Source organism: Mustela putorius, unplaced genomic scaffold, assembly GCF_011764305.1.
Source record: "Mustela putorius furo isolate JIRA1106 unplaced genomic scaffold, ASM1176430v1.1 tig00003834_pilon_pilon_pilon, whole genome shotgun sequence".
NCBI lineage: Eukaryota > Metazoa > Chordata > Mammalia > Carnivora > Mustelidae > Mustela > Mustela putorius.
This window is the reverse complement of record NW_025421987.1, coordinates 40,316,285-40,341,981: the sequence shown is the minus strand read 5'-3', so window position 1 is coordinate 40,341,981 and position 25,697 is coordinate 40,316,285. Positions and strand designations below refer to the sequence as shown.

At 37.7% G+C, this 25,697-nt stretch overlaps 1 long non-coding RNA gene across 1 annotated transcript in view; it reads right to left on the bottom strand.

Annotated features, from left to right (window-relative positions):
• LOC123394387 overlaps nt 1-24,735 on the bottom strand; it is a 235,800-nt gene extending 211,065 nt beyond the window's left edge. Inside the window, exon 1 of the long non-coding RNA XR_006609098.1 lies at nt 24,634-24,735. This is a non-coding gene — a long non-coding RNA (uncharacterized LOC123394387). The remainder of the gene's footprint in view (nt 1-24,633) is intronic.
• Between the last annotated feature and the right edge of the window lie 962 nt (nt 24,736-25,697).

The window sequence follows — 25,697 nt, the reverse complement described above, 5'->3', positions numbered from 1 at the left end:
TAGGGTCCTTGAGGAGGAACTGGGGGTAGAAGAGAGTGGACTATAGGTAATTACAATCACTCTCTGGACATTCTTCAGCTAGTGGATTGAAGGAAGCTACTTCTATTTATACAACTTCTCAGTATCTTCAAACATCCCTGTCCCCTTCCCACTCATTTTTTTAAAAATTTCCCAATTGTGAGTTTTTATCTTTAAAAAAGTCTATTGTCTTGATCTTCTAATTTCTTTACTTTTCAAATTGTTAGCACAAAACTGATATCAAATAGTTTGGCTTAGGTGTCATGGAAAACTTCATCAGGCTTCCCAAGCCTGATGGAGTAGATTAAAAGGGTATCTTCAGCACAGGCTAAAGACAATGATTCAGCAATGGAATGATGTAAAAAAAAATACTAGATTATAGAAAACTGAAGCATAGGGACCACTGGGTGGCACAGTCCACTGAGGGTCTGCCTTCAGTTCAGATCAGGATCTGAGGGTCCTGGGACTGAGCCCCATGTTGGGCTCTTTACTCGGTGGGGAGTCTGCCTGTCCCTTTCCCTCTGCCTCCTCCCCCCAGCTTGTTCTCTCTCTCAAATAAATAAAATCTTTTTAAAGAACACCCAAAATACATTCTCTTCTCCCCATCCTCAGCATTATTGGTCTCAATCATTAGTACACTAGTCACTCACCAGGATTCCCTGCCTCAACTTGCCTGTATCTTACCCATTCTCATCTGGACACAATGCATTCATTCAACAAAAGCTTCCTAGAGGCCTAACTAAGTACCTAGCTCTGCTCTTGTTTCTGGACATTACCTTGCATGCAGTGTGATACCACTAAAATGTGAATTTGTTCATGTGATTCTTTTGTTTCAAATTCAATTTTCCAGCGTCTAGGGTCCTTAGAATAAAATCCAAGCCCCACAGTATAGCTTACTGGGGTCTCCATGTCACAGCCTGGTCTACCTTGTCATTGGCATTTCTTGCCATTCTCCCTTACCCCACTCTCAGTTCATTTCCCAGTGATATTCGACCATTTGCAATTCCTCCACTTCAGTCCATCACTCACACTAATATTTCAAAACACACTGCTGGTGTTTTCTCCTCTGAGAAACTTTCTTTGACCCTGTCCTACTGCCCTACCAGACTTAGGTGCTTCTCTCCTCTACTCCCTACATCTGCACTTACCTCTGACATAGCACACGCCATTTGTATTTGTCAGCTTACATGTCTACCTGTCCCCCAAGACATTGAACTCTTTATGAGAACATGCCTTATTTTAGCATCCCTGGTTCTTAACACGTAGTAAGTGCTTAATAAATATTTGTTCACTGAATTTTTAGATAGGTGTCTATGAGATGACACTGTGAACATACATTCACTGTTTAAAAGGAAATATATTTCTTTCATGGTTTCATGGTTTGAGATCAGTGGGAAAAGCAAGCAAAAATAGATGAAGGGAGAGAAGCTGTTTAAGACTGCTTATCTATTTTAATTAAAGAGAAAGTCACACCTTTCTTGTGAAAGAGGTGAGAGAAGGAAAAGCATTAAGAAAGTAATTTGTGCCCTATTTTCACAGAAGTCTGAAGCAATTGGAAAAGGCACTATGAGTGTTGTAATAGCCTGAAGGAGAGATGGTATTGATATTGTTATTGTTTCATATATATTGAGAATGAAGGCAAGTGATTAAGTTATGATGGAGAAGCAATAACTTTACCCAGGTTATGATAGGTAGGGCTGGTACCCCCTAGAAACCTGATTACAGTTTTTTGCTATATTAAGTTAGCAGTGCTGAGCACAGTGCACCTGTTTTCCACCTCTTGCCCTGACTAACAATTTTCTTTTTGCATTCTGGAGACTGCCATTCCATAGAAGCACCTGATTAAGTGAGCAATGAACAAAATTAGATAATGATACGGCACCCAAATGAGTCAGTGAGAATTCAGCCAAACCACACTCTGAACCTTAAGAAAACTATTTGCAACAAGCCATATTTATGCAGAAATGGGGAGGGGTAGGAAGCATAACGTAATCAGTATTCAATGTGATTGTGTTGGTTCAGTTAGGAAAACCTTACTAAATGTGTCAGAAATCTCATCAAACTTGGCATGAGGTAGATCTGTCATCTTCATTCTAATCAGCTGATCCTGCAGAACCATAAAACATGGAGCTGAAGCAAGCCTCTGGGATATCCTGGTCCAATTTTCTCACTTTAAAGCTGAAGAAACCAAAGCCTAAAGATGTTAAGAAGAGGTTTACTTGTAATTCACTTTGCATGCCCTCCTTTTATGGTCCAAATTAGTGAAAATTATCTCCCTACATTTCAAATGCACTAATCTTAGTTCAGACAGGACAGCACAGTTCACAAAACCTCTTGGGTGATTTCTCTGCTCCCATCACAATGACTACATTTCCAAGCTGCCACTTTCCTGTCTTATCATCATGGATTTATATATATTAATGTCAGACTAAATAGGGAGGCTACGTGTGTGTCTATACAAATTATCGTCTTTGGTAAAGACAAAGGTAAATTCTTGTCTTTGATGGAGTCTTTAGCCCTAAATGCTTTAACTCAGTTAGCCTTTGTTACTTGTAAAGAAGAACCAGAAAAAGGAGTTTGCCAACATCTGTGAAGGCCCACAAATATAGTCATGGAATAAAACATGCAGGCAACCAAGTAATACCCTTTCCAGAACTTCTAACAGACAACCGAACTTCCAAAGAAAATACGCTGGGGTCAGAAATCAATGATACAGCTATTAAAAATAATCTCAACCCTATTCTTCTTTTCTTGGGCTGTAATGCTATACTTGTAGGTAACCGAGAAACAAAAACCTTCTTCTTAATCTTGGAATTAAGTCTTTTTAAAATATAGGCCTGGGAGAAGGATACAGGCTAATTCTTCTTAGATTGGAGAGCCCGGGATATTAAGAGTCTAGTGTTAGAAGGACACACAGAGCTAATCGACTGTCAATGAAGTTTTAGGGAGTTGCTCAAGCCAGAAGAGACAATTTGGATTTCATATTCTGTTGTCTGTTCAGGTAGTGTCCTTTCTGCTGAATCCAGAGAATTCTTGCCAATTTGGACAGTGATACTTTGTAGTGTGGATTTCTGCCCAGGGAAGCTGGATAGCTACCAACTCCTGATTCACAGAGGACCATCTCCACTCCTGAGTTTTCTCTTGGTCATGAAGCACACAAAATTATGTTTGAAAGAAGTTCACACAAGGGAAAGTGGTACCGGCAAAAGCTACCAATGCTATAAATAGAAAAGATGGACTACCAGATGGTTTGAGAAGTACAAATTGGGTCAACTTTGGAAAAAAGACTGGAGCAGTGGTACGGGGAGAGCTGAACTTTACCTTGACATCCTCCTAGCTCTACATTATGCCTCTTTACTAATTATTGATGCATTAATTAAATAATTGACAAGTTTATTAAGCATCAGCTATATGCAAGATGTGCTAGGCACTGCCTCTTTGAATACAAAAGACAAGAAAACATGCAAAGTAGAACATGATCAAAATCAATAAGGTGTTATTTTAGGTGAGACGGAAGCTGTGAGAGTTTGTGTGTTTCAGAAAAAGAACCATGAGACTTGAACTAGAATTGAACAATGGTGTGACAGACACCAGTTGCTACTTAATATCCATTTTCCTCTTTATACTTAGGAAAAGACATCTAATTCTATTCGTATGGAGACCAAATCAAGAAACAATATTTCCCAGCATAGTATATACCTAGCTGTAGCCATCTGATTATGTTCTGACCAATGGGGTCCAAGCAAATTGGGTGTAGACAACCAGAACAGCTGCTTAAAATGACACAAATCAACAGGCAGAGTACTAGTTTTTATACTTTTATCTTTCCTTCTTTCTCTGGCCTGACACTTTAGCATGATGACTGAGTGGTACAGGCCACTTTGAATCAGAAGATAGAAGTCACATTCTAGGATGGTAGAGCAAAAGGGGCAAAAGTAGAGAATTTGCAGTCTTTCACGGTTAAAAGTTTTGATATGGGGATTCCAAAATTGTAGGTTGACCAATCATTCAAAAAAAAATTCTCAAAACAGGGTAGGATGAGCTTTTATGAGTTTTATTTTTATCTTTTTTTTTAAAGATTTAACTTATTTATTTGATAGAGAGAGACACAACGAGAGAGGGAACACAAGAAGAGGGAGTGGGAGAGAGAGAAGCAGGCTTCCCATAGAACAGGGAGCCTGATGTGGGGCTCAATCCCAGCACCAAGGGATCATGACCTGAGCCCAAGGCAGACGCTTAATAACTGAGCCACCTAGGTGCCCTTTAATGTGTTTTAAATATAAAACTGGAAAAATTCTTCCATTATGGTTTTATAATTTTATAATTATAAATCTTATAATTAACTGTAAGCTGAATGAACTTAACAAGAAGAAAAATTCACATATTGTCCTTATTTTTTATTTCAGTAGGGACCAGCAACAATCCTTTTAGACAGCAGCAGCAGAAGAAGTCTCTGCATACAAGGGTTTGGAAAACTGCCCTCAGATTTTGGAAATTTAATTCCAGAGTAGTATTTTCCCCAATGTGAGATTTTAAATGATTTTGATTGGAAGAGAATTAACTATTTAATATTTGCCAGATGATTTAATAAATAAGATTATTTGGGGTGGTGAATAAGGTTTCACAGTACACTTCAACTGGGCAAAAAATAACACTGAGTCACATAGTGGAAAAAAGTTATCTTGCCCTTTTTTCTGTTTTCCTTCAGTTCCTCTGATTGGAGAAAGTCTTAATTTGGTACTGGTTCATCAGTGATCCAACACTAAAGTAACCTCCCATTTCACAAAGAGGAAGTGAATATCAATATCAGAGTCTGGCAAAAGTACTGGTAAGAACAGTTAAAATATAATTAGCACTGCTGTTTCCATTATATTTTTATGTAGCACCACCTTATTTTTCTCATAAAATGTTTTCTATTTAAACTAGTGATAAAAAGTTTCCCTTTAAAACATTTTTTTTAAAAAAAGATTTTATTTATTTGACAGAGATCACAAGTAGGCAGAAAGGCAGGCAGAGAGGGCAAGCTGGTCCCTGATGAGCAGAAAGCCTGAGATCATGACCTGAGCCAAAGGCAGAGGCTTAACTCACTGAGCCACCCAGGTGCCCCTTAAAACATATGTATATAAAGTTCTTAAAAAGTCAGTCTATTTAAGAAAATACATTAAGCAGCTAATCACATAATGGTACTTGACTATACCAAAACTCAAGCAGCTGCTACATGAATTATTGAGTAAATGGAAATTTAATTATGTAAGGGCCACAAAGAGTTACCTGGCAGATGGCTTCACCCTGGAAACCTGAACAACCAATGAAAGGGAACAACCTGGCTCTGCCAGAAGTCCTTGTCTCATCTTTGACTTCTCTTTGGCCTCACGTTTCCTGACTCCATTGCCCTGATCTGGTTAATTTGACCCTAAATCTTATCTAGTTTTTATCCAAAACGCTGTATTGCTGTGAAGACTGTGCTCATTCAAATCCTCCCTTGTCCAGTCCTGGGCTACTACTCAGACAGCTGACTTAATTTATTCTTCCTGGTAGGTAGACTGTGCCCTGTTCTGAGCTCTTATGGACACCTGTACTAGCACGTTCCCTCCTCTTAATTAAATTGAACTCCATGTGACGATTTACTGTTGATCTGAGACCTAACAAGTACTATTGATCTTGCACTTGAAATTTAAGAGGACAGATTACAATTAACACATCTTCCAGAAAAGCAAGGAAAAAACATTTTATATTCTATAATCTTATTGAACTATCCAGTTCAGTTTAGCCTTGTTATTAGCTGTATCCTTCTACAAACTAGATATTTTCCCTAAATGTTATCTTAACAAAAAAGATTTTGATTCCATGAAATAAATGATCATTAAAGCTTCTATAGCCAAACCAAAATTTCCTCCTAGTACATCCTAGAGAAATATTCACCTTTCTTCTGCTTTATGAAGTCCATCAAAACTCCTTCAAGTTTTCAAATAAAATTCCTTTCAACAGTTTATTTATTTTTTCTTTCTCCTAAAGAACACAGTTCTCTGGCTCCAGAATCTCACACTTATTTTACTGGCTCTTAAGTTTTGTGAAGATGGCAGGTTGAAAGGGTTCTTAAGGTTATCTAATTAACCTCTCATTCAATGTTTAAACTTCTACAAGTCTATATGGAAATAGCTTTCACCTAAAGATATGCTCTCCCACTTGAGAGTTTGAAAACAGTTTTTGTTTTTCTAAAAGTGATGAGACCGCACTGGGATATCTTTATACTTAAGCTGAGGCTTCTTTGAGTCTGAGCAATGGATGGCTAGGGTTGGTGGTTTGTGATATCTATGGCATTGTAACCATTTTTCTTATTGGAAAACTAGCTGACCCACATAGAGATTAACTGATGACTTGGCCTCTTTATTACCCTGAACCAAAGAGTCACATAGATCAAATACTCACAATTATCATAGCAAAACAGTTATTTGGAGTGGATTTTTGTCCTGCAAAGGTTCATATGAAGCTGGAAACATGTAAGTTATCACAAGGTTTCAATGTTGCCTTTTAATAAAGCTAAGTATTTGGCTATAGCTCTTCATTTCCATTCAAAAGAGAATAAAAGAGAATATTTAATAGATTTAGGTAATTATGTCAGACATTTTCATATATCTTATTTAACCATAATAGCTGGAAGGAATTCAGTTTGAAGTACTTTGCTCAAGGTCACATAGCTAGTAAATGGTTGATCTGTGACTTAAAAATTTTTTTAAAAGATTTTATTGATTTATTTGACAGAGAGATCATAAGTGGACAGAGAGACAGGCAGATAGAGAGGGGGAAGCAGGCTCCCTGCTGAGCAGAGAGCCCAATGTGGGGCTCCACCTCAGGACCCTGGGATCATGACCTGAGCTGAAGGCAGAGGCTTAACCCATTGAGCCACCCAGGTGCCCCAATCTGTGACTTCAAGATTTAACTGTAATGGTGGATACATGACATTATAGATTTGTCTAAATCCATGGAACATACATATGAAGAGTGGACCCTAATGTAAGCTATGGACTTCAGTTAATAATAATATATAGATATTTTAATCAATTTTAATAAATGCACCATATTAATTCAAGATGTTAATAATAGGAGAAACTGTGAGAATGCAGTAAGTCTATACTTTCTGCTCAAGTTTTTGTAAACCTAAAACTGCTATTAAAGTCATTTAAAAGGTAATAAAAACAATAAAATTTCACATATATTTAGCTGTCTAAACATTCCCCTCTAAATCCACTCTAATCAGGTTTTCCATGGTGTCACTTCTCCAGTGACATTGACCTAATCATGGTCACCCAAGACCTCCATATTGTTACATCTAATTCTCAATCCTCATCATACCTAATTTTTTAATAGCATTAGATACAGTAATCAAAACCTCTTTATTGAAACACTTCTTCACTTAGCTTCAAGGTGTCAAATTCGCTTGGTTTTCTCCTCTTCTCTGGACCCTCCTTCAGCCTCTGCTGGTTTCTTCTTTTGTCTCTGACTTCTTAATTTTGGAGGATCCCAGAGCCTAGTTCTTTTAGCTTCCTTATTTCTCTATCTACCTCACTTCTTTAGTTCTATTTAATCCAATGATTTTAAATTTCAATTATATGCTGATGATTCTCAATTTCTTACGTCCAGAGATTGGGTCTTACCCTAGTCTTACCTTTAGACTTACATAAATAACTATTTAACATCTTATATAAGACTTCTCCAGAGGGGCGCCTGGGTGGCTAACTGGGTTAAGCCTCTGCCTTTGGCTCAGGTCATGATCTCAGGGTTCTGGGATCTAGCCCCAAATCAGGCACTCTGCTCAGTGGGGAGCCTGCTTCCCTCTCCCCCTCTGCCTGCCTTTCTGCCTATTTGTGATCTTTCTCTCTCTCTGTCAAATAAATAAACTCTTAAAAAAAAAAAAAGACTTCTCCAGAGGAACAGAACCAATTATTTATTATAAGGAATTGGCTCACATGATTATGGGGACTGGAAATCCAAGTCTGCAGTATGCGCCAATAGGCAGAGACTCAAGAAAGCCAATGGTGCAGATGAAGATGAAGTCCAAAGGCAGTCTATTCGGGCCTTCAACTTACTGGATGAAGCCCTTTCACATTTTGGAGGGCAATCTGCTTTACCCAAAGTTCACTGATATAAATGTCAATCTCATCTAAAAATACCCTCCCCAAGTTGACAAGTAAAATGAACCATCACACATCTCAAATATAACTTGATCAAATCTGTTCTGTCTGCTTTCTTTCCCCAACTCAGTAAGAGCTCCATCCTTGCACTTGCCTGTGTCCAAACCTGTGGAGTAATTCTCAGTTTGTCCTTTCTCTCCCTGTGTCGAGTTCCTTCTCTCTACCGCCACTGATAGTACCCTGACCCACGCTTTTATCATCTCCTACCAGGATTATAGTGAGGGCTTCTTACCTGTTCCCTGGTGGTTTCTCTTACTCTCCTCCTTAGTGTGCATTCCTGTTTTTCAAATGGTATTGTGCATGCAATCACCTGGGGCTCTAGTTGAAGGCAGACTGATGTAGTAGGTCTGGGGTGAGGCCTGCGAGTCTCCCTTTCTAACCTCCTCCAGGAAATGCTGATATTCCCAGTTCACAAACAACACTCTGAATGGAAGAAGTCCGAGTAATACCTTTAGAAACAAATGAAGTCATATTTCTCCTGTGCTCAAAGTAATCCAATAGCTTCTCATCTCACTCAATGTAAAAGTCATACTCCTTGCAATGGCCCACATTCCTAAATGATCCAATTTCCCCTCTCTCCACGGCCCCTACCTTTCTCACCATCCACTACTACTCTCCGCCCTTGCACATTCCACTTCAGCCACATTAGTCTCCTCAGTGTTTCTCAAATAAAGGAGACAAGATTCTGCCTTGGGCTTTTCCACTAGCTGGGCCCTCTGCCTGAAGGTCCCCTCCCCAACAAGCTCCTTTGCCTTGGAGTTCTGACTCAGTTGCTGCATTACCCCAGGGAGTTCTACCTCACCACCCTTCTTAAAACTGAAAGTACCTTCTTCTCTTCTGGTGCTTCCATCCTCCCTGCCCAACTTAATTTTTCTCCATATGCTTTAACTTGCTCCTTAGCTATACTCCCTACCTCCACTATCAAGATATAAACCCCTTGAGGGCAAGGATTTTCTTCTATGTTCTCACTCAACCAACTGACAATAGTGCCTTGCACCTGGAAGATAGACACTCAATCATTTATTAAATAAATGAATTCCAAAGGCCATGCTTGTTTTGGGCAAGCATGTTCAGACTGTCTCCACAAATCAAAAACTTAACAAAGCTTCAAAAAAGTAAGATTCAAAAGAAAGCCCTCATATAAACTATCCAAATTCAGAAATGAATACAATTTTCATTTAAAAAGATAAACGCAGGCGCACCTGGGTGGCTCAGTAGGTTAAAGCCTCTGCCTTCGGCTCAGGTCATGATTCCAGGGTCCTGGGATCAAGCCCTGCATGGGGCTCTCTGCTCAGCGGGGAGCCTATTCCCTTCCTCTCTCTGCCTGCCTCTCTGTCTACTTGTGATCTCTGTCTGTCAAATAAATAAATAAAACCTTAAAAAAAAAAGATAAATGCAGGTAATGCTAATTAAATATATATAGTTAATGCCACCAATGTAGCACAAGGCGATGCAATATAATACACAGTGTGAGCTTGCTCTTATTAAAATACATACTGCATGCAAAAAGAGAAAAGTAAAATATTAAGTGTTAGCCGTGATGACTCATGGGTAACAAATACTCCTATATTTCCCAACATTTTTATAAAAATATAAATTGGTAGTAAAGATTTTAATCTGTGCAATGTAATTGTGTTTTTGTTCTATAATGTCAAAATTTAAACAATTATAGTTCCATTTATGGCGTGCTAAAATAGAAATAAGCTGCGGCATTAATCCAGGTTCTTTGTTTTAAAACTCAGAGCCCATCTAGTTATTTCAAGCAGAAGATAAACTGATGGAAGAGGAAGATCACAGGCTCTCCAAAACCTCATAGTCAGAAAAATCAGGCTAAGGCTCAGGTCTGAGGTTGATTAGCCCTGAATTAGAGCCAGATCACTCCATCAGTTCCCTGAAGCTGTGATCTGCCCATTTCAGGGCAAAGGCAGACAGCACAGTTCTCACAGCCTAGGAGACCCAGACAGTCGCCATACCAGTAACTCCAACATGCTCCCTCTCCATGCCCCTCCACCACACCCCACCAACATGGCCAGCAACAGAAATTCTAAGCAGCACCCCTTCTTAGGTTATAGCCTATACCCATGGCAAGGGAATCTAATATAGGAAATTAACAAAATGTAAGAAAAGCATTTAAGAAGCATTGAGCAACCAGTTATGACACAAATCTACTCTGAGTCAAGTCTGCCAAACTCAGCTCTCAGACCCTCCAACTATTAGATCTCTGGGTTCAAAGCAGCTCTGTGCAAGAGAGTGTTTAATGCTAGCTCTCTGGCTAGGGGACACCTGCTTTCTAGCATTTGCCACTTTCCATGCTGTCAGTACTCCTCAAATGGCTGACTTCTTCTACCCACATGTCATCACTGAATTCTGGGTCTGGGGAAGAGATGTATAGCAGCACTCCTTTCCAAAGTATTTCCACAGAGATATAACAGATAAAAATATCCTCAAGAGCAGAACTAATAGTGAAATACAGTAAAATAATTAGGAACTGATAATCTTGGAGTGTTTATTTTTAAAAAATAATTTATTTAATTGAAAGTTTACATAACTTAATAAATGATGTTTAACACCTGGCTCATAGGTTTTCTGAAAATTAAAAAATTAGCTCTTCAGAGTCATAATAGTCAAATCCAGCATACCATAGACTCAAAGTAGATGATTTTTTTTTTTTTAACATAGCTGGTATCTGCATATTCTTAGACTTCACAAATTGTAAGGTTTCCTTTTTCTGAACTAGGTAATCTCCTCCTTTAAGTATAAACATTCCTAATGTATTCTTAAAGAAAGGAAATGGAGTTCCTATTACCTTCTTTGATTTCTTCCCATTGCCATTGGGCATCAGACTTAATTTTTTGAGTGCCTAATCTAGGGCTTTAGATATTCTGGTAAATATACTATTTCTTCTTGCCACAGGCTAGACTTAATTCTGTACCTCTTATCTCTGACTTGGCATCAAGTCATATCTCATTCCTCAAAATGTGTCAAAATCCACCTAGCTCGGTGATCCATCTGATAGATATTAGGGATCGGTGTGTTTACTCAATTATAAAAATAAGTTTTATACATTGCTCAAAATTTGGTGGACATGTAAGCTGTAGCACAGATTGAAGACCACTAATTTGTTGGGATTCAGATTCATTTATCTCCTCTAAGGGAGTCTTAGAACCTTTTCAATTAATGTTATCAATTGAGCACTCTAGTCACTACCATATGTTTATATCACCATAAACACACATATTCAGTATCATTCTCTACACTAAAGCAGTAGCTAATGGAAACTGGAGTTCAGGATTCATGACTGTGATTCTCAAAGGGCAGCAGTGAAATTAGCAGACACAAATAATTCTGGCAACTTTTCCCTGTTATTCTAAGACACCTATGATTAGTCAAAATGAATCTAGCTATATCCTCTCCTGATCTAGAGAGCTAGAATCCCTATAATTTCCTCCTTCATTTGAAGGAAAAAGACTGACATAGATTTATAGGAAAATAGAGGTCAGGTTGTGTTAGCCTTTGAATACAACAAAGAGGACCCATCATCGGTATAGGCATTTACTTTTGTTTACCCAGTGGTCAGGATGGGTTTTTACTCATCTAGTTTACATATTCTCATTTGGTAACTTTTTAAATCATACTTTGGATCTGTAAGGCTTTAGCCTGAAACTGGAAGATGGAGGGGAGGGGAGGTTATGACCTGGACTAAAGTCAACACAAGCCCTCCTCATGGCCTTGGCCTTCATCTTATCAGCCTAATACTCTCACCTGAGAGAAACTTTATGAAACATAGAAAAACCCATGTTTTCTATGTTTCTATGAAACATAGATCTTAAAGTCAGACACACCTAGAATGGAATCCCATTTTTGCTATTCACAAGCTATGCCTCATTGAAAAACCTATTCAAACTCTGAGTTACTCATTTTTTCATTTAAACTGAAGCAAGTAATAGTACCTCCTTCCCACATTTGTGTAGGTGTGTGTGTATTGATCGGGAGACAGCACATGTTAAATAAGGTAATATATTGGAAGGTACCTGCCATGGTACCTGGCACCAAACAGGGGTTCAATTGCTAATTCGTTTTTCTTCTTCCTTTAGAACCAAACCAGAATGCTGAAAATGTTCTCTCTGACTCCTACAGTCATGCTGGCAAAACCCTGCCCCTTTCAATCAGAAACACATGAACAAATAAAAAATCCAATGTGGACAAATCTGTATGTTATTTTTAAAGCAATAAAAATGAACTTCACCTTTACGGGACACTTAACTGCTCACCAACAATGACTGCATTGTTTTTAGCCACCGCATAATTGTTCATGTGTGATGTGGAAGAGAGGTGGGTATTTTTCCAAAGTACAAATGTTATAAATACTTTGAGTACATGAATAATGCATATCCAGTTACTACCTGTCTGCTAGAATAATGTCATTTGTAAGAGAAGGATTTGGAGAATAATCAGAAGATAGAGACATTGGTAGTGAATAAACCTCTTTCCAATTTGAGGTATATCATGTAGATCCCCTTTTATTGGGATGTTATGCATTTTTTGAACAAAATAGAGCTCACTTCATAGGTCGTAGGATATTGGCATAGGTGTTTGTTGAGATGTTGAGATGAGGTACTTGTTTATGTCTTTTTTGTCTATAGGTAGAAAATTCTCAAGCAGCTGTGCTTTTTTGTAATTTTTCCTGTTGCCTCGGATAGTGCTGGCCACATAGGAAGTAAATTCCATTGATTAGAAGTGAATGAGTCAGAAGCCAGAATTCTGACCAAGAATCAAAGAGCAGAATGAGTCAGAGAGGAATGGGAAGAGGCAGGGCTTGAGGGGAGAAGTAGGAGGAAGAGAAAGGAAAAACTAACGTTTGGAGATAAGAACTGTTCTGGAGGAGGCAACCACTTGATGCAGGCCTACTAAAATCCAGCAATCCCTCTCTGAAGCGTTAGCGAAAAAAAAAAAAAAATTCTATTTTATGCTGTCCTGTGAAAGTAAAGAGAGACCTAATTGTATTTGGATACTCCTATTAGCCTCTTCAGCTCCTTCTGGCCATTGCTCAACTTATCAATGATGCCTCCTTTGACAACTCTACTTAGAATCTGTCACCACCATTGGGGCCGCAATCCATCTTAGCATTCCCCATACCTTTCATTATTTCCCTTTTTTCTCCACAGAACTTATCCTTATTCAGCATGCTCCAGATTATAAATTCCCCTTTTATAACATTGGCTTGTAACCACAGAATTTTTTCCCACTATTATTTGTCAATATGCAGATGCCTAACATGTGTTGAACAGTGGAAGAATGAACTAATGAATGGGTGGATAAACTGAATGTCTGCTGTACCCCTGGTACTATGCTAAGTAGGTACTGGCAGTAGACAATGAGACAGGCCCCCTTCTCTCGAAGTGTTTATAAAGGCAGACAAGTAAAATGATAGTCTCCAAAAGTTATGATTAGTGTCCTGGGCATTATGGTACAAGGAAATGAGGTCTCACAGAGGTGAGACCTCTAACTTTGAAGGATACGGGAGGCTCAGGAAGTCTTCCTCCAATGAGTGAAGTCTGAACTGGGACCTGGAGAATAGGTAGAAGTTAGATACTAAAGAAAGAAAAACTCGCTAGTTCTGCAACAGGTGTCTTGGGTATAAATAGACCATTAACCTGAGGTGTAAGTCCCACTGTTTCATGCAAACCCTTACCTCTGCAGGCTTTAATGAGCAAGGAGAGACTGGCCATCAAAACTGGGTAGAATGACAGTTTCTGAAGCTGCAAATTAAAAATGAACTTATTTGTACAATTGAGTAAACACACCAGTCCCTAATATCTGTCAGATGGATCACCAAGCTAGGTGGATTTTGACACATTTTGAGGAATGAGGTATGACTTGATGCCAAGTCAGAGATAAGAGGTACAACATTAAGTCAAGCCTGTGGCAAGGAGAAATAGTATGTTTACCAGAATATCTGGAACTTGATTTTGTAAGAAAATGGAATCAGTGTCACAGTGCTAATGCCCAATGAAGAGCTCTTGAAAGGGGATAAAGGTAAAGCTTAGGAGTGAAGCCAGAATTTACCTCTAGGGCCTTAGTTCTATTTATTCATCCATTGATTCTATTAATAAATGTTACTAAGAATTTGCTATATTTGATGAATGGGGACCAGTCCTGGATAGAAAGAATACTGGCAATAAACAACCATGGAGCTCAACCAGCGCTTGGAGTCAAATGTGAAGAGCATCATAATGTACCACATTTCTCCAGGTCATGTGTGTGTGTGTCTCTCACCTATAGAGGGCCCACTGGGGACATTCAGTGTCTTGTAACTTTTAATTACTGATGAGCCTCTGGCAGGTGTGGCTTGCCCTAATGGACTGAAGATATATCAGGTGCTTTTAGTTCTCTCTGGAAAAGTGCCCTGGTCAATGGCAACCCTCTTTAATTGGGCTTTTATCAGGCCCTTCTCTGCTTCCTCAAAGAAGAGGCAGCTATTGGAATGAGATCAGTACAGGTTTTAGGGAGTGCTGACACATGCTTCTAAAAGTGAATAGAAGTGGATGGCTTCTTTTGCTATCATTGAAAATCACTTGCTGGAATGAATTGGACATGGATCAGCCACAAGGGCTGTATTATTGACGGATGACACAAATGAATTCATAGCAGTATTTAAGCCTATTGATTGTATCTCCTCTTCATTTTGAAAATATTGTATGACCAGGAGCTTGAGGCCTTACCTCTGTGCAGGACACTTGGGAGAACTGATTACCCCAGGAGTGAATGGGCAGCTACTTACTTTACTACTACAGGTGCCTTAGTTTGCTAGGGCTGCCTCAAGAAAGTACCCCAAATGGGATGGCTTAAACAACAGAAATTTATTGTCTTGGTTCCAGAGGCTAAACCAAGACTAAGTTTGCTGCCTTCTGAGAGCTATGAGACAGAATCTGTTCTACACTTCCAAATCTCTTCCGGTATTTGCTAGCAACCTTTGGTGTTCCTCAGCTTACAGAAACATTATTGTGATCTCTGTCTTCATCTTCACATGGTCTTCTCCCTGTTATGTATGTGTCCAAATGTCGCCATATAATAAGGACACCAGCTATATTGTATTAGGGAAATACTCTTCTCCCAAATGATCTCATCTTAAATAATTACATCTGCATAACCTTACTTCCCAATTAGGTAACATTTTGAGGTACTGGGGTTTAAAACTTCAGTATATAAACTTTGGTGGGGGCATAGAATGTGATCCAACCTGTGACAACAGGGAAAAAATAGACAGGGGTCACAGCCTGCTTCACGGAATGAGTATAAAAGGCCACAACCATGACTGGAACTCCACAGATAAACCTCACAAAAATTTCAAACACAGCTCAGATATCTATGTAATACAAAACAAGTTATTTTCTCCTTTCCAAGCTGTCAATTTTCTGTCGTGGCCATTTTATCAAACCTGAGAAATCTGTTTATTAAGGTTTACTTGTTGAAGTACTTAACAAAATAGGTCACTGAGGTGGAACAATTTGCTTTAGTAATATTTATATCCTATTTTTCCTATTTGTTCCACTGTAATATCACAGGCATATTTATAGAAAACACTCATATATAATGAAACAAAATAAGAGCTACAGAAAATACTTGTAAGTCACATTTTTCATAGAAGAGTTTTATTTAAAAAATATTAATCAAGAGACTGTAGTAAATGCAAAGAAGATACTAACATGAAGCTATTAAATCATCCCAGATGCTAAGTAGATTTATCTGCCTCTTATGGTGGTCCTCTTGGTAGTTTGGCTGAGATTGTCACCAGCCTCAAGCTACACTAACATTTCTAATTCTGCCTTCAGGATACATGGTCTACTCTTTCATATTTTCCCTCATTATTGGAACTTAGTAGCTGCTTCCCTCAAACATCTGCCCAGGAGACTTGCAGAGTTGTTAGGAGGAGATGATAAGACCTAATTTAAGAGCTGAAATATCTGATCCTTGCTTACTGTTGGAGCTCAGCCTAAAATCTGCTAGGACATGTGGTTGTCTAGCAACCAACTAATGTCCTATAATGATCTACAAATTGATGCCTGTGCTGAATGAATGTTCTAGTCCAAACCCAAAGCTTTATATAGTTAATTGAAAGCTAATGTCCTCATTAGTGGCTGTTAGGAGGCTCAACAAGTGTAGTTTGCATGTGCTAAGTGTTGAATATTTATTAGATATGTTGTTTAATACAGAGTAGGAGGAACTGGACAACCCATCTGGTGGCAACTGTGAAAACGAAATGGTAGTTTGGAATTGTTCAATGCATGAATGTGTTCAGGAAAGTTAATGCCCACCCCACTGTTCATGACAACTGCCTTAATCTACATCGCATCTTCTTGGTTCTGGACTTCCTCCTCCCCTCACCCCCCACTTATTAGGCTCCCAGTATTATGATGTCTGGACTGCTTCCAACCTGGCAGGTAGTGCTCAGACTTCCATTCCCTGTCTGTCATCTACAGTTCATTGTAAAATGAGCAGAAAGAAAATGTACATTTGTAGATGGTATCCATAAGGTCCTGTGGTTGATATTAAAATAATGGTAAATTTAATATACATTAAAATGTAAGAATATTATGTTTGCCTTAATTTCTGCTCACACAACTACCCTGAGCTTCCAGAAGTCATCCTGACATATTCGTCTTTTGCTGAATTTTTTTAAAAATCTCAGTTTAAAAGAGAGAGCTACTTTAAGAAAAATCTGCTAAAGCCTAAATAAGTGAATGGTACTTGCAAAATTATTCAGTTGGTATACTGACGGTCTATTTTGAATTTAGAATTATGCTAGATTCTGTGGGAGATAAAGAAGAAGTAATCAATGCCACTTCTCCCTCATCACCAAGGAACCCATCTTCTTATCACAAACATGGAACAATTTAAAGTAGGATCCCCAATTATTCCCTGTACCCAATTCCATAAAAAAACCACTCCTTCCACAGTGTCCCTAAGAACCTAGGTCTATTATGTAGACCCCATAATAGCCTTACGTAAGTCTATCTGTTTTCATAAGTTTTCTTCAGGTCAAGGACAGTGTTTTTACCATGAGGAGCCAGCATGGGTGAATATAGTACCCAAAATATAGTAGGTGCTTAATAAATATTTGCTGAATAAATAAATGATTCTTTTCTACTTTCTCATCCAGCCTGAGTTGATTAATATATTTGTGATGCTTCTAGCTAAGCTTAAAGATAGCTCTATGTGAAATTAATGCCCTTAGTTGGTGTCAAAACTCTGCCTTATTAGTAACCTCAACTAATCAACCCAAATATCAAATCAGCCCATATGCAAAAATTAGTATCTTTTTGGTGACCTTGGGTGGTTTTGGGTGGCTTTACCAGTACTGCCCAACAAAGCCTGAGAAAATATAAATGTTCTGTCTATACTGTCCACTATAGCAGCCACTAGTCATATGTGGCTGGTGTGACTAAGGAACTAAAGGTTTAATTTTATTTAAATGCAATTAATTTACATTCAAACAGCTACATACCATATTAGCTCACACAGTTCTTTATGGTGCAGAATGTGAATGGACACTAAATACATCCCAGTGTGTTGCCACAAATAATACACAATTTAGGTGTCTGACTTGTGATGGTCCTTATTTCCAAGTACCTTTCTTTGTCTAACAACACAGAAATGGATGACGAATAGATAGAAGTTTGCCTCTATCATGGAAAACTTCCATTCTGTAGACAGAATTCAACACTACATTTACCAATTTCCTTAATCCTCTAATGCCACTGAACAGCACCCTTGACTTGGTAGCCACTTTTCAGAGAGAGAGTGAGTGAGTCTCTAATGTCCTAATGACTTTTTAATATTTCAGAGATATAATGTGAATATACAAAAGTTCATATTTTAAAATGGAAAATTATTCAGGCTTCTGATGTAGAAAACTTGATAACCCCACTTGTGTCTATTGTTCTTTCTAAAGGGGAGTTGCAACAGCTACTACATTTTTGAAGAGAGCTCTTTATTCATGTTTGAAAAACAGTGAAGTTTCAAAACTCCGAATGCTTCAAAGTCTGTGCTTTTTAAGCTTCAAACTAATTAGCAATTTTATTAAATGTCCTCAGTTTTTAACAATCAGAATCTTTGGAAGCACTAGTGTTGTTCTCCTCCTTCTCTATCCCTGTGAAACTCTCCTTCTTGCCTTTTTTTTTTTTTTTTAAACCTTTCTTCTTCACCAAGTCCCTAAATTCTCTCCATCTCCGAGGGATAGTTTTACTATTGATTACTATTGACTGACTTATTACTATTTAATTAGAACTTTGTTGTCTGATTTTAAACTGATAATTCTCTAAAAAATTACTAAATTCAATCCTAAGTAATGAAATAATAATATAATTGCTATGGATCAGGATCATTTTCTCTCACTCTCCTATACATACACACACACACAAACTGTGGGACATCATTACAGTCATTTCTTGAAGAATGAAAACAAAAGCGAGCTAGTAACTGATAAGTGATAGCAAGAAAAGGAAACTCCTGATGTTAACTCCACAATCCTTACTGAATCTTCCAAAGTCTTTTCAAAATAACCACCTACATTTCCTTAGGACCTCAAATTCAAATTTCCAGCCAGTCAGATGACTACTTATTTGGTTTCCATATATATATTCCATATGACTATTTTGGTTTCCATATGTGTGTGTGTGTGTGTCTGTGTGTGTCTGTGTGTGTGTATACATACATATAGTATTTGTCTTTCTCTAGGTGGCTTATTTCACTTAGCGTTATACCCTCTAGATCCATCCATGTTTTTACAAATGGCAAGAATTCATTTATTTTTTATGGCTGAGTAATACTCTACTGTATGTATGTATATACCACATCTTCTTTACCCATGCATCTAGTGATGAACATTTGGGTTGCTTCCATTGTAAAGTGTAAATAATGCTGTAAAAAATGTAAGGGTTTTGTTTCAGTGTTTTCGAATTAGTGTTTTTGTTTTCTTTGAGTAAATACCTAGTAGTAGAATTACTGGATTATACAGTAATTATATTTTTAAATTTTCTGGGAAACTCTATACTGTTTTCCACAGTGGCTGCACTACTTTGCATTCCTACCAATAGTACATGAAGGTTCCTTATTCTCCACATCCTCGCCAATGCTTATTGTTTTTTGTGTTTCTTATTTTAGCCATTCTGACAGGTGTGAGGTACTATCTTGCTGTGGATTTGATTTGCATTTCTGTGATGAGGAGTGATCTTGAGCATCTTTTCTTTTGTCTGTTGGCCATCTGGATGTCTTCTCTGAAGAAATACTCATGTCTTTTGCCCATTTTTAAACTGGATTATTTGGGGTTTGTTTGGTGTTGAGTTGTAGAAGTTCTTCACATATTTTGGATACTAACCCTTTATGGGATATGTCATTTGCAAATATCTGCTCCCATTCAGTAGGTAGACTTTGAATTTTGTTGACCGTTTCCTTTGCTGTGCAGAAGATTTTATTTTTAGGTAATCCCAATAGTTATTTTTGCTTTTGTTTCCCTTGCCTGAGGAGACATGTATAGAAAAATACTGCTATAGCCAATGTCAGAGAAATTACTGCCTGTGTTCTCCTCTAGTTTTATGGTTTCACATCTCACATTTAGGTCCTTCACCCACTTTGAGTTTATTTTTGTGTGTGGCTTAAGAAAGGAGTCCAGTTTCATTTTTTTGTTGCTGTCCAGTTTTCCCAATACCATTTGGAGACCATCTTTTTTCCACTATGTACTCTGGCCTCCTTTGTCAAAAATTAATTGACAATATGATCGTGGGTATATTTCTGGGCCCTCTATTCCATTTTATTGATCTGTGTGTCTATTTTGTGCTAGTGCCATATTGTTTTGATGACTACAGCTTTGCAGTATATCTTGAAATCTGGGATTATGATACCTCCAGTTTTGTTCTTTTACAAGATTGCTTTGGCTATTCAGGGTTTTTTGTGGTTCCGTACAAATTTTAGGATTATTTATTCTAGCTCTATAAAAAATGCCTTGGTATTTTGATAGGAATTGCATTAATTTGTAAATTGCTTTTATGTAGAATGGATATTTTAACAATATTTGTTCTTCCAAACCATGAGCATGGGATATCTTTCCATTTTGTGTGTGTGTCATTTTCAGTTTCTTCCATCAATATTTTATAGCTCCCAGAGTTATAGGTCTTCTTTCTCCTTGGTTAAGTTTATTCTTGGGTATTTTATTATCTTTGGTGCAATTATAAATGGGATTGTTTTCTTAATTTCTCTTTCTGCTGATTCATTATTAACATATAGAAATGTAGTGCATTTCTCTATGTTGATTTTGTATCCTGTGACCCTACTGAATTCATTTATCCATTCAAGTAGTTTTTTTGGTGGTCTCATTAGAGTCTTCTATATAGAGTATCATGTCATCTTCAAATAATGAAAGTTTTGCTTCTTCCCTACCAATTTGAATGCCTTTTCTTTTTTTTTTTTTTTTTTTTAAAGATTTTATTTATTTATTTGACAGAGAGAGATCACGAGGAGGCAGAGAGGCAGGCAGAGAGAGAGAGAGGAGGAAGCAGGCTCCTGCTGAGCAGAGAGCCTGATGTGGGACTCGATCCCAGGACCCCGAGATCATGACCTGAGCCGAAGGCAGCGGCTTAACCCACTGAGCCACCCAGGCGCCCGCCTTTTCTTTTTCTTGTCTGATTGATGGGGCTATGACTTCCAGTACTATGTCAAATCAAAGTGAAGAAAGTAGACATTCTTGTCTTATTCCCGATGCTGGGGGGAAAGTTCTTAAGTTTTTCCTCCTTGAGTATGATGTTAGCTGTGGATTTTTCATATATGGTCTTTATTATATTGAGGTATGTTCCTCTAAATCTACTCTTTTGAGGGCTTTTTATCATGAATGGATGTCATACTTTGTCAAATGCTTTTCCTGCATCCATTGAAATGATCATATAGAGTTTTATCCTTTATTATTGATAAGATATATCACATTATTGATTTGTGAATACTGAACCACCCTTGCATCTCAGGAATAAATCCCACTTGACTGAGGTGAATGATTTTTGTAATGTATTGTTGGATTTAGTTTGCTATTTTGTTGAGGATTTTTGCATCTATTTTCATTAGAGATACTGACCTGTGGTTCTCTTTTTTTCTAGTGATCTCTATCTAGTTTTGGTATTAAGGTTATGCTGACCTCATAGAATGAATTTGGAAGCTTTCCTTCCTCTTCTAGTTTTTGAAACATTTTGAGAAGAATAGGCATTAACTCTTCTTTAAATGTTTGTAGAATTCACCTGTGAACCCACATGGTCCTGAACTTTGTTTGTTGGGAGTTTTTGGATTACTGATTCAATTTCATTGCTGGTAACTGTTCTATTCACATTTCCTATTTCTTTCTGATTCAGTTTTGGGGAGGTTTATATTTCAAAGAATTTATCCATTTTTCTAGGTTGTCCAATTTGTTGGCATATAATTTTTTATAATATTTTCTTATAATCTTTTGTATCTCTGTGCTGTTGGTTGTTATTTCTCCTTTTTCATTTCTGATTTTTTTATGAATATAGCTAAAGGTTTGTCAATTTTATTGTTTCAATGAATTAGCTCCTAGTTTCATTGATCTGTTCTATTGTTTTTTGTTTTTATTTTCTACTTCATTTATTTTTGCTAGTCTAATCTTTATTATTTCTTTCCCCCTACTGGTTTGGAGTTTTATTTGTTCTTTTTTTCTATCTCCTTTAGATGTAATGATAGGTGTTTGAGATTTCTCTTGATTCTTGATGTAGGCCTGTATTGCTATAAATTTACCTCTCAGGTTAGCTTTTGCTATATCCTCAAAATTTTGGACCACTCACTGTGTTTTCATTTTCATTTGTCTCCAAGTATTTTGTTATTACCTCTTTGATTTCCTGGTTGACCCACTCTTTATTTCATAGCATGTTACCTAATTTCCATGTATTTTTTATTTTCTTAGATTTTTTCCTTGTGCTTGATTTCTTGTTTCATATTTCATATATTTCATTGTGGCCAGAAAAAAAATGTGTGATATGACTTCAATCTTCTTAACTCTGTTGAAATTTGTTCTGTGGCCTAATATGTGATATATTATGGACAGTGTTACATATGCACTTGAAAAGAATGTGGGTTTGCTGTTTTAGGATGGAATGTTCTAAATATCTATTAGATCCATCTGGTCCAAAATGTAATTCAAAGCTATTCTCCTTGTTGATTTTCTGTTTGGATGATCTATCCATTGATATAAGTGGGATGTCAAAGTTCCTTACCATTACTATATTACTACTGATTACTTCCTTTATGTTTGTTATTAGCTGCTTTATGTATTTGGGTGCTCCCATGTTGGGTTCATAAATATTTACAATTGTTATATCTTCTTGTTCTTTTTCCCTTTCTGACAATATAGTGTCATTCTTTGTCTCTTGTTAGTCTTTATTTTAAAGTCTACATTGTCTAATATAAGTATTGCTACCTGGTTTTCCTTTCATTATCATTTGCATGATAAATGCTCTTCTATCTCTTTGCTTTTAATCTGCATGTGTCTTTAGGTCTGAAATGAGTCTCTAGTAGTCAGAATATAGATGGGTCCTTCTGTTTTTTATTCATTCTGTCACCCTGTGCCTTTTGATTGGAACATTTTGTCCATTTATATTCAAAGTAATTATTGATAGGTATGTACTTATTGCCATGTTGTCACCTGTTTCATGGTTATTTTTGTAGTAGTTCTCTGTTCCTTTCTTCTCTTGCTCTCTTCTCTCACAGTTTGCTTGCTTTCTTTAGTGATATACTTAGATTCCTTTCTCTTTATTTTTCATATATCTATTACTCATTTTTGATTTGTGGTTATCATTATATCTGCACATCTTATGCAGATAACATCTTATGCATACATTATAGTCTATAATAAGTTGATGGTTGCTTAAATTTGAAGCTATTTCTTACTCCTTTCCCCTCCATGTTTTAGATATACGGTGTCATACTTTACATCCTTTACTTTGTGATCCCTTCACTGATTTTTATAGATATACTTAATTTTACTACTTTTGTGCTTTCTACTTTCCTTATTCCTCTTTGCAGTCTATATTTTCCACTCAAAAATTCTCCTTTAACATTTCTTGTAGGGCTGGTTTAGTGGTCATGAATTCCTTTAACTTTTGTTTTTCTGAAAAACTCTTTCTCTTTTCTCTATTCTGAATGATAGCCTTTCTGGACAGAGTATTTTTTAGCTGAAGTTGTTTTTTTTTTTTTTTTTTCCTTTCAGCACTTTGAATATAGCATGCCATTCTCTTTGGTCTGTAAAGTTTCTGCTGAAAAATCAGCTGATAGCCTCATGGTTTCCCTTATATGTAACTGTTTTCTTTCCTCTTGCTGTTTTTGAATTTATCACATCACCACTATTTTTGACATTTTATTTCTGTGTGTCTTGGTGGGGACCTCCTTGTGTTAGTTGGGGACTCTCTGTGCCTCCAGGATCTAGATTTTGGTTTCCTACCTCAGATTCAGGAATTTTTCAGCTATTATTTCTTCAAATAAGTTTTTTGCCCATTTTATCTCTTACCTTTCTGGGATTCCTGTAACATGGATATTATTATACTTGATGGTGTCACTAAGTTCCCTAACTCTCTCTTCATTTTTTATTATTTTTTATTTTTTCTCCTGTTCAGCTTCATTGTTTTCCATTACTCTGTCCACCAGAACACTGATCTGTTGCTGTTTTTTTCTCTAGTCTACTATTTATTCCATCTAGTGTATTTTCAATTCCAGTTATTGAGTTCATCATTCTGATTGGTTCTTTTTAATGTTTTCTGTTTCTTTGTTAAGGGTCTCACTGAGGTCCTCCACTTTTTTCTCAAGTCCAGTGAGTATTATGACCACACTTTAAATTCTCTATCAGGCATATTATTACCTGTTTCATTTAGCTTTTTTGCTGTGGTTTTTGTCCTGTTGTTTCATTTGGGATATAATCTCCTCATTTTATCTGATTCTCTGTGTTATTTCTTTGTTAGGAAAGTCAGCTATGTTTCCTTGAATGGTTTGAAAAGTAATTGTCATGAAGAAGAGGTCCTTTAGTGCCCTGTAGTACAATGTTCCATTCACTAAAACCTGGCACTTCAGGGATGTCTCCTATGTATGTATGTGTGCCCTACTATTGTGGTTGAGCCACTTTTGTCTTCAGCATAGTCATTTTCTGCCTGGCTCTTTTGCCTGCTGTGGGCAGGATTTAGTCCCTATATTGTTAGTGGGCATATCTGGGGCCATGTTGGGTTTGAGCTGAGTCAGACCAGGAGTTTGCCATAGATGCAGTAGCACCAAAGTGCCAGGTGCTTTCCCTATATTGTATCCTGAGAATTTTTTGTTTGTTTCAGAACCAGCCCACTGCTAGCACTCAATTGGATGGATGTGTGTGCTTGTTTTCTCTTTTTACCTGGAGTCCCACTGGCCCCAATTGGGGCTGCTTGCACATTGCCAGGCTTCTGGTACTGTTTTGGATATCTCCAGCCAAGTGCATATCAGAGGGGACAGGTCTGCAGGAGAACAAGAGGGTGACATGCATGGTGTTAGAAAGTCAGTGGACAGTGTTGTTGCTGTGCTAGTTTCTGCAGGTGTCCATGCATGTAGGCTGGGCAGGGGGGAGGGAAAGAGAACCTGCCAGTTCTTCTGTTCCTGGAAAAGTCTCCCAATGATCTCTGTCCCTCCAGCACATGCTCTGAGATTAGTAAACAAATCTCCCTCCTGTATACCCCGGGTGTTTTTTCAAATTGCCGCCTCTATGCTGTATCTCAGTGGGGCTCTTTGTTGTGATGTCTCATTAAGGGCAGGGACTCCACCCTCCCAGCTCTCCCAGAGCTGAGCCCACTGATTTTTAAAGTTCCAGGTGTTAAGCCTGACTGAATGTGAGAACTCACAATATTTGGCCCCTTTGGTTTTCAAAGCCAAATGTTGGAGCAGGAGGGAGGTTCATCTTCCCTCTACCTGAATGCCTGGGGTGTCTGTTTCTTTCTTCTCTTCATAATCACAGCATCCCTCCCTCCAGTGGACAATCCTCTGGGTCCATTTAGCTCCATATCACATCTCTGCCCTTCCTACACTCTTCAATGTGGCCTCTTCTCTACCTTTAGTGGCAGAAAGTCTATTCTGCCAGTCTTCATGTCACTTTCTGGGTTATTTATACTGACATGGGTGTTATCTAGTTGTGTCCATGGGAAGAGGTGAGTTTAGCCTTCTCCTAACCCACCATCTTCCCTGAAAGTCTGAAAGCTTTTTAAAATTTATTTTTTTAAGTTTTGTTTATTTATTTTAGAGAGAGAGAGTATGACTGAGGGGGAAGGGAGGAGACAAGTAGACTGTGCGCTGAGGGCCGTCCAGATGAGGGGTTCAATCCCGTGACCCTGAGATCATGACCTGAACCAAAACCAAGAGTCAGACGCTAAACAACTGAGCCACTCAGCCACTCCAGAAAGCTTTTTTAAAAAAAAAAAAAAAAACAAA